Source organism: Zea mays, chromosome 5 (genome assembly GCF_902167145.1).
Source record: "Zea mays cultivar B73 chromosome 5, Zm-B73-REFERENCE-NAM-5.0, whole genome shotgun sequence".
Classification (NCBI taxonomy): domain Eukaryota; kingdom Viridiplantae; phylum Streptophyta; class Magnoliopsida; order Poales; family Poaceae; genus Zea; species Zea mays.
The window spans coordinates 114,360,490-114,370,666 of record NC_050100.1 but is presented as its reverse complement, the minus strand read 5'-3'; the positions used below and the strand labels follow the sequence as shown (position 1 = coordinate 114,370,666).

The following is a 10,177-nucleotide window of genomic DNA, read 5'->3' as shown; positions in this document are numbered from 1 at the left end:
ACTGGTTTCTCGACATAAACAATCATTCTTTGCAAAGATAGTTGGAACTATCCACCAACCGCTCAACAACTTAAATTCAAATTGATAGTTACCTTGTAACCCAAAACACGCAATTCACACTCCTCTTAGGAACATCCTCAATCAAGCATATATAACAATATTATTGTAATAAAACTCAACCATGAAAAACATGGTGAAAACAACATAGGCATACTTGTATATCACAAGCATAATAACAACTTCAATCTCACAAAAGACAAGCGACATCAATCGCATTAATAAAACAATATAAAAATTTAGAAATAAATTATATCAGACATTAAGTCATAAACAACTTACCACATCACCATAAAGGAATCGAGAGGGGTGAAATTATTGTCATCTGCACTTCAAATACACTAATATATATCAAAGATATTTGAACCCATACCCTTCCTATATGTGCAAGTGTGTCAAATTTATCTTCAAATTGCCAAGAATCTAAAGCCTATGCTTTGATACCAACTGTAACACCCCGGGATCCACAAACACCCCAGAATGCTACTAAACTACACATCTAACATTCATATATAAAATTTCGATAGAATCTCCTTTGAAATTTTATAAACGGAGAAGCAACAAAGTATAAATAGATATCATGACAAGAAAACATAATAGACATTAATAATCTGCTAGCAATGGGAAGACAACCATAATGACATGAACTGAATTAACCAGTGCGCACAACTAGTTAGAAACAAACATCATTTGACAAGAAGTTTCTTATTAAATCATGACTGTGCCTAAGCAACGTTATTATGAGAGTGAACGTGGATGTGCTGCTACTTCCCACTCCCCTTGATGAGCAACAAGCACCTGCATTGAGTAATGCAAGAGTGAGATGAAACATCTCAGCATGCAAATTGTTTTGACGAGATAATTAAATCACAAATTGAATTAATCAACATTTTAAAAGAATCACAATTAAGATCAGAAATACTTGTAGATATAGAACTCAGTAGTCCCAATATAACCAATATCATCTCATTTCCTCGAACAACCACAATAGGTTGTATAACACTTCCCTGCGTCAACAATACCTGCAAATATCACTTCAATGTATGCATATGAATGCAATGTGTAGGTTCTCTGTCTTCATACCTCTGAGGGTATAAAACCACATCATCTGCAAATATCACTTCAATGAAAGCATATGAATGCAATGCATATGTCCTCTGCCTTCATACCTCTAAGGGTATGAAGCCATATCGTACCCCTCCTCGGGCAACGTATGATGCTAAGTTGTACCAGTACGGTCGGACCATACGCCACGACCCAACTTTAGGTGCATGTGAATCATGCAATGTATATGCATGCTGCATTTATCAATATACTTCACTTCCTTCACATACAATACAAACCTAAAATAATACTTCATTTACCTTCAGATACAAAACAAACCTCAAATAATACTTCATTTACCTTCAGGGGTGTGAATTAATCTCATGAGTCATACTCGAATCATAATCATCATCAATATATGATTGAGCATCAGTATAATGCAAGCAAGTAAAGCATCACCATAGAGTCTGTTGGGGGCCTTCATCTTCCGAAGGTCCTCAAAAATATGATTAACAATGTTTCCCAAGCATAATATATGTATAGGAACCTTCGGACTCGGGATGAAGTTGTACACAATATGGAAAGCATGATCGGAACGAAGGTTGAACTAGCGCCGAAGCTGCGCGCAAGGGAGCTTTGACTCAGTAGCAGAAAGAGGAACCGACTTAAGGAGGAAAAGACTATCTTGTCCTCGATAGATTGTTATTAAGTCAATAGTGTCAATAGTGAATATGAAGGGCATGAATGTAATTTTATGCAGGCTGCGTCCTGTGCCTATAAATAGATGAACAGTACCCCTGTACTGTTCACGCTGATTGGTCCTCGCTCGTGCGTCACACTTGTACTTTTGCCTTCTGTCAAGCCGAAGGTACCAATGTAATTCAATGTTGTTCTTATTCATTCATGATAATATAATAAAGATATATAAGTAATGTCATATAATTATTCATGTTGTTTCTCATGCTTTATATGCTTCGTCTTTCATCGATATGCACTGTGATAATGAAGGTACGTCCTTCATGACCTTCGTCCGAAGATCGTTATATCCTGAGGGAAATAATGCTTCGAAGGACAAAGAGCATTAACCAATACCCTGTTTTGTGTTGCCTTGTTCTTAATTCATAGCATTTAAGAACAAGTCCCCAACATTGGTGCCCACCTCCTGTGTACTCACTTCCACAACCTTCGGCAAAGCATCGACCTTCGTCATGCCGCCGAAGAAGATAACAGCGCTAGGGGCTGCACTACAGCCACTAGACACAAACCAGGAGACCCTCCCTCTCCGAGAGGCTCGAAGCCATAAGAGAAAGGCCACTAGCCCAACATTCCAGGAGGAGGAATTGGACCAGGAGATCAGGGACATGGAAATCATCCACCAACAGGAGTAAAGGAAAAAAGGAGAAGATGGCTCGGCTGGCCGATCTTCAAAGGAAGATCGATGAAGCTACTGAGGAAGTGCGTCATCTTGCTCAAGATGATCAAGACCGAAGGCCTCAACACAGGGAGCTTTGTCAAGAGGGTTTATTCAACGAAGATGGATGGTACGATGATTTTAATCATGATACATTTACTTTTTATAATGCTTCTCCCTTGGCAGCAGAATTGCAGGCTATTCCATGGCCACAATCCTACAAGCCACCCCAGCTACCCATGTACGATGGGCACTCAGACCCAAAGCAATTCTTGATGAGCTATGAGGCAACAATATTCTCATACGGAGGCAATGCAGCTGTCATGGCAAAGTCCTTTGTCATGGCAGTCCGGAACATAGCTCAGACATGGTATTCTTCCCTTCGGCAAGGGACAATCACGTTGTGGCAGAGGCTCAAGGACATGTTGGTTACCAGTTTCCAAGGCTTTCAGACGAAGCTAGTCACATCCCAGGCCTTGTTCTAGTGCATGCAAGACCATGAGGAATACCTTCAGGCGTATGTCCGAAGGTTTTTGCAACTGAGAGCACAAGCGCCCACAATGCCCAATGAAATTGTCATTAAGGCCATGATCAAGGGTCTTCGGCCAGGACCTACGGCTCAATACTTCGCTATGAAGCCCCCCCAGACTCTGGAGAAACTGCTTCAGAAAATGGATGAGTACATCCGGGCTGACTACGACTTCCGCCAAAGAAGGGAGAAAGCTTACAGATTCTCTGAGATGACTAGGGGCTTTGGAGGAAGAATCCATCCTAGGAATGTCAGATCAATCCACAGCTCCAGTCAGAATGATGACAAAGGAAGCCAGCTTCAGAGGCCACAGTACACCTCACAGTCTTCGGGACAGCAGCAAAGCTCCTTCAGGCCGCCAGCTCCAAGGGACAGAGGCGCCAGGGGCTTCAGAGGAAGATATGGGGAACAGCCCAGGAAAATCAATTGCTTATTATGTGGTGAGGACAAGGGACATACTACAAGAATGTGCTAAATCACTATTCTAAAACAAAAGGAGATCACCGAAGCCGAAGCTCGACAGAATCAGCCGAAGCAGGTCTTGCACACTGCTTCGTGCCACTCTCCCTATGTACCAGAATATGTGGGCAATCATCCTGCAGCTTCTGTTGCTTCGGCAAACCATTCACAAGCTTCGTGGCCTCGGCTCCCACCGCCACCACCACTGCAACCCACTTATTCCCGAAGCCAGCAGCCAGAAGGGCGCCAACACTCCCAACAGCAAAGTGAATTCAGAGAGGAATCCGAAGCTCGTATAGTCAACAGTACTGTGCCAGAATCAAAACACATATACTGAGCGATATCCTACCTCTGAAATACTTTTATGTTCTATGCCATTTTGCTTTTTAATAAGGAACAAGCAATGTAAATTTAGTTTTAATTTCTTGTAATGATCTTGCTTCTATCAGAATGGAATATATCTTCTTCACAGACTTACGAAGCTCAAAAGATACAAAGCTCAAAAGTCGTTCCCAAGGGAATGCAGAGCTAAAATTACCAAAGCTACAAAAAAGTCGTTCCTAAGGGAGCGCAACGTAAGTTTTCTGCTCAAAAGTCGTTCCAAAGGGAATGCAGAGCTAAATACCGCCAAAATATAAGGCGAAGAATTTCAAAAGTCATTCCTAAGGGGATGCAGAACGTATACCGCCGAAATAGAAGGTGAAGAAGTTCAAAAGACGTTCCTTAGGGGAAGCAGAACTTACACCGAAAAATAAACGGTGAACACCGAAAAATAAAAGGTGAAGAAGGCTCCAAAGTCATTCCTAAGGGGATGCAGAGCTTATGTGTTTCAGTGTGGGTGTGTGGGTGTGTGTCTTCGGCATCCTCATCATTTTGCATAATATCATCACATCATTTCGCATAACATCACATCATATATCATATTGCATCAATGACATGAATGGAATACGAAGTTGATCTTCAGCGAATGCTTCGTAAAAATGAAAATGTGCTAAGGCACGAAGTAAGCTTCGGGAAATATAGTTTCATCAGCCTTGTCACAAAAGAAGGGATCCCTCTTTCCGAATTATGGATATTTTTGCGAAGCATGGATTTTTTCTTTATGAAGCATGAAAAGAAGGGAAGGTGTTTTTTCGCTGAAGGCTCAAAAACGGTATTTATGTAAAGTTTCATGCATCGCAAAGAAATGAATTACAATAATTTACATTTTCGATTCAAAGCTATACACATCAAATATTACAGTCTTGTTACAATAAAGGTACAATGTCCATTCTAGTGTCTCATACATTGACCATCTCAAAATGTTTTTACAATAAGTGCTATTCCTCTTTAAGGACTTTCTCTGCAACTTCGTGCAGCAATTTGTTAACAACTTCATCACCAATGGATTCAACCATATTTATAATGTTCAGCGCTTCCTTCATTTCTGGATCTACTAGGGGATCGAACGGTTCCGGCGGCGGAGATAATTCAGCTGAAGTAGGAAAAGTTAATCAGTCCGAAGCAACAAAAACAAATGTTGAAGCTAAAAGCCAAAAAGCAATACCTATACGTTTTCCACGCTTTGCAGCTTCTTCAGCTCGCCTTGCTTATGCTCGGGCGTCATGGGTATCTTTTTCACTTTTCTTTATAATTTCATGGGCCATCTCTCGGCCACCATTGACCCAGACATCATTGTAAAATTTTCCGCCCATCAAGGTCGCTTCAGCTAAAGGATCCTTCGTATCATCTACGGAAAAGGCAGCTTCGGCCTGGGCCACGGCTTTAATATGATTACATCCCGCCTTCTCCAAGATGGCTGAAATGCCCCGCGCACCGAAAAACGCGCAAACATCCCCGCGATCACTTAAAATTTCTTCAAAGGTCTCGGCCTCTCCACTTATCCATTCAATAACGCCTTCGGGGTCGCCTCGTATGAAGTTTTCTTCGGCAGAATAGGCACCCACTTTGGCGAAACTATCTTTATTTTCTTCACACAATCCAAGGATTTTTCAAAGAATCTTTCTTTGGATGTGCGAAGTTCTTCAACATTTTTCTCTAAATGATTTTTCCAATACTAAGTGATTTCTCGGTTAGCTTCTGTGAGTGCGCATTTTTCCTTAGCTTTGGCTAGTTGCCTCTGAAGGTCTTCAATTTCAATCTTTTGGACTTCGGCCTGAGCTTTGAAACTTGCTTCGTCTTCTTTCACTTTGTTAACCAGAGAAAGTAAGATTTTATCTTTTTCAAGACCTTCGTTTCTCAATTCGATTACCTCTGAACGAAAGTTGTTCAGAGCCATCGTATAGCCTTCGTCTTCAATATTTTTCTGTGCCCTAAGGGCATTACTAAGAATCAAGCCCTGCAAGAGGAGAGAATTGAGTATGACAAATGAAATACCTCATTTTCAAATTCAAAATTAACTTTTATACCTTTATGCTATTGTATGCTAGGCTGTCAGCAAGTTCACCCTTCGATAAAATCGAAAGGTCGTCTTCCAGCTTCGGGAATCCGATGTATTTACCTATCTCCTGGCAAACGGATATTTCTTTGTTATCTGGGAGACAGTACATAAAATCTTCTTTGCCACTACCATTGAACACTAACGCCCCCTTCGGATATTTCAATTTTTGGGCGTAGTGTCGTGCTTCTAGCATTTCTTATTGGGATAGTTCTTTTCCCGAAGCATGACAAATAATGTAGTTAATGGTTTTGTTCAAAGCTTCGGGAGCAGAAGCTTCGATCTTTTCAGATACAATCTGTTCTGTCATTTTTTCCTTTGGATCAGTAGGCTCCATCTCGGTGGGCACTGAAGGACCAGCTTCGGCATCAGCTTGAGCTTGCGTAGCTTCGGTTTCTGCTTGCCTGGTTTCGGCTTCAGCCTGTAATTTGGCTTCAGTTTGAGCAACTTTCTTTGCAGGAGCAGGGCTCAGCGCCTTCGTAGTTTCCAGCACAGCATCCAGCACGTTGGCCATTCTCCTCCTCTTGGGAGTTGCAGCAGAAGTCTTTTGCGCCTTTGGCAGTGTTGCCTCTGTCGGAGGGCTCAGAATTTTTGGCACTTGCATCATTTTTTTAGCCTTTGACCCTTCAGCTGTATCAATCTTATCTTCGACTGCCTTGACTGTATGCGTCTTCGGCATCATGGTCGGCTCTTCGGTGCTCTGTGCAATCGAAGCAGACTGTGTTGCTTCGGCTGCTGGAGTGGACCCTGCGCCAAATTCAGGTACCATGGCCGGTTCAATGTAACGCGGCCGGTGGGTCAGACCCTTCACCTTTTTGCTCTCCGGCACAGGCTCAGTTGGGGTGACCAAAGCAGCAATCTTCCTCTTTTTCTCCTGTCCTCGTAGTGGGTAGCGGTAATCGGGGTATATGAAGCAAATCGCATCAAAAACCATGTTCAGCCTTTTCTTCCCTCGACCTCCGAAGGCTGCAGACAGAGCATTATCTTTGGCCTTGGAGTAAGCTCCAAGCAACTCATCGCTGGTAGCTTCAATACACTTCAGCCAATCGTCGTTTGGCTCATAAAACTTCTCCCTGAATCTAAAGGTATACTTCAGTCGGACCAGACCACCCTCACTGGAATCAGTGATGGTCTCCTTCGGCATTTCCCAGCTTTCCACAAGCGGCCATACCCTAAAGGCTATATGTTCTTGAATCAAATCTCTTGTACCAATGAAGGAGCAAACAGTGCTGAAAGCCCTCTGACATGCTTCGACAGCGTCATCAATTTCCACCTTCGGCCTTCGGAGGCCGAAGCGGGACCAGATAGGGCGCATGATGATTTCTTTAATGTCTTCCCTTGTCTTTAAATCATTTTTCACACAAAACCATTCTTCCATCTAGGCTCCGGGCCATCTCTTCCAAAATGTTGGTACCGGGTGGCTTGCGTTGGGGCGAGCGATAAAACCATAACAACCAAAGTTGTTGTGGTACTGTTCTTTACCAATGGCCTTCATCTCATATAAAAGTTCGTGCATACTGCAGAAGCACTTCACGCTTGGCTCTAGCCCTTGACTCCTTACAGCCTAGACAAAAATCCCCATCCTCATTATAGCTTCGGGGGTGATCTGATGAAGAAAGATCTGGTAGATTTTCAGCACTTCAACAACAAATTTGCTTAAAGGGAACCAAAGTCCAGCCTTGAAGAAGCTTCGGTAAATAACAACTTCATTTTCCTCAGGGGCAGTGACGTTGTTGTCTCCGCCAGCCCTCACAATAGACATATCCCGAAAGTACCTTCCTCTCATGTTCTTAAGATGACTTTGTTTAATGGTCGATTTTCCGAAGACAGCATGGCTTGGCCGCCAGGGCCGATCTTTAGAATCTTCGTCTCCACTTTCCACATCATAGCTATCGCTGTCACGAGTATCTTTAGATAAACCTTCCAGTATCTCTTTAGTAATCTTCTCTGTGTTTGTCTTTGCCATCAATTCAATAAAGCCAGCAATATAAGGATCCACAGTCTTCTTCTCCTCAAACAACTTCGTCTCTTCAGTCAGCTTCGTCTCCGCAACAACTTTCTTTTCCTTGGACATTTTTTCCTCAGACATGGTGAAAACGTGACTTTAAACCGAAACTCAAGAAGCTTGAAAATCTAGCGAGAGCTAGTAAGCTGTAACACCCTGAATTTTGAGGTATAAAATTTTTCTTGCTTTATACTCAAAATTTAGGTGTTACCCTCTCGTTATTCTTCTTTTTTTTATTTTTTTCCTATCCGTTAAGAAAAACAATTCAATTTCGGTTGTTAAATCCATTAGAGAGGAGAGTTATTTTTAAAAAAAATGATGCTGTGAAATATAATTAGTCTTGAGTGATATAAAACTTTAATCGATGTTTGATGCATTCATTTTCAGAGCATGACTATTGTTTGTTAATTAACTGCAAAGATTTATTTTGTGATCGATCTATTTTTGTGAAACCTTGTTTATTTAAATAAATAGGACTTATCCTAAATAATATTTTAAAATCTGGTATTTCATTATTTATGATTTATTTCATTTTTTTAGAATGTTTATATATATATATATTTATATAAATCTTCATATTTGTATAAAAAAGAATAAAAAAAACCGTCGCTCGGCTCAGCCCAAATGCCAGCAACCGTTTCTCTCCTACTTCCCTCCCCACCTTCTCTCTATGTCAAGTGGGGACCACTTGCAAAGTCTCTTCATCCCCAAATCCCTGCTATAACATAACCACTCTGTACGCACATCCTGCACACGCAGAACCGCACCGCCTCCACGCGCGTTCCCAGCCGCCGCCGCCGCCAGCGCGTGGGCCCCACCCACCAGTCCGCCCAACCGCTTCCCTTGGTCCCTGCCCACTCGGCCATGCGGCAAGGTCGCCCAGGGGCCATGGCGAGGCCTCGGCGCGACGGCGCAGCCGGCCTGCTGCCAGGCGCAGTGGCCAGGGCAGAGCCCCTGCACGCTGTCCCAGTGTGCCTATCCGGCTCGGCCCCCTTGCCGGCGAGCCGTCGGCAGCCTGTTCCGGCCATCTTCTTCGACCTCGGCGAGCTGCCCGCGTCGCTCCTCGCCCGGTAAGGCTATCTCACCGCTCTAGCCCCTCCCTGCTATGCCGCGTGTGCCGTAGTTCCCGCTGGCTTTCCGTTCGTCGCTGCTTCTATCCCCTTCGTTGCAGCACGATCGCACCTCGCCAGACCTGTGCGTAGCCCCGTGGCTATGGACGTGTGGCCCTGTGCACTCATGGTCGCGTGTCCGCTCTGGCGCCGACGAGCCATGCCTAGAGCGCGACCGCGTGCTGCTACTCACCCCAGCCCAACCCTCCTCACGGCCATGGCCGACAATGAGTTCTGCAGGCGCGCAGATGTGCCCTGCTCCACTCGTTCATGTGCGTCTGCATGCTTGGGAAAAGTGGAAACCACCTGGTGCCCACGATTTAGATGCATGCATCTATTGTTGCGTGGTCTCCTAATTCATTTCCCACGCATGCAGCATGTTGTGCACCAGTGCGCCTTGGAATCTGTCGAAGTGTGAACGACAGGTGCATGCAGGCATGCAGTCAAAGTGTGAACGGCTCTCCACATTCGATGGATAGGTTGGATCTTTTGCGGCTGTGCTTTGTGGCCCACTGTGTAGTCTATTTTTTTGGCTATAACATCGTGCCACGTCGTCGACGTTAATTCGCAAAATGCTAATTATTCAATACGTTATGCGTCACAAACTTGTTTCGACTCGTTTCGATCGCGTCAACACTATAACAGCGTCACATTCATATTAATAACATTATTTATTCATGACACATACTTTGTTTATTTAAGTGATTAATTATTTGCCCTATCGATTATTAAAATAGTGAGAAACAAATCTATAGTTTTAACGTACATTTTATAAATATATGTTAATATGATTAATGTGAACTCAAACGTTTTTGAATTAGTACTTATTCGGTATAAACACAATATCTATTTAATATTTCTTGCATGTCGCTGGCCTTGCTGTGCATCGTTCGCACGTATCTCACGTGTCGATGATGCGGGTCGCACGACGTCTGCTCGTGATAATAAATTGTTATCTCTTACGAACACTCACATTAATAATGTTAATCTGTCGGGTCATATATTTTAGATACTTAACTTAAGGCTCGCTCGATTAATATTTATTAGATTAATATTCTAATTAGATTAAATGCGTAGTGTTCAACTTGGGCTTTTACAATAAATATTAGCATGGTAAATATCAACT

General features: G+C 43.0%; 1 long non-coding RNA gene across 1 annotated transcript; it reads left to right on the top strand.

Moving 5' to 3' along the window:
• Window positions 1-8,770: 8,770 nt before the first annotated feature.
• LOC103626794 (uncharacterized) lies at window positions 8,771-9,732 on the top strand. Its single transcript, XR_553157.3, has 2 exons — window positions 8,771-9,012; window positions 9,428-9,732. It is a non-coding gene; the product is annotated as an uncharacterized lncRNA (long non-coding RNA).
• Window positions 9,733-10,177: the final 445 nt, after the last annotated feature.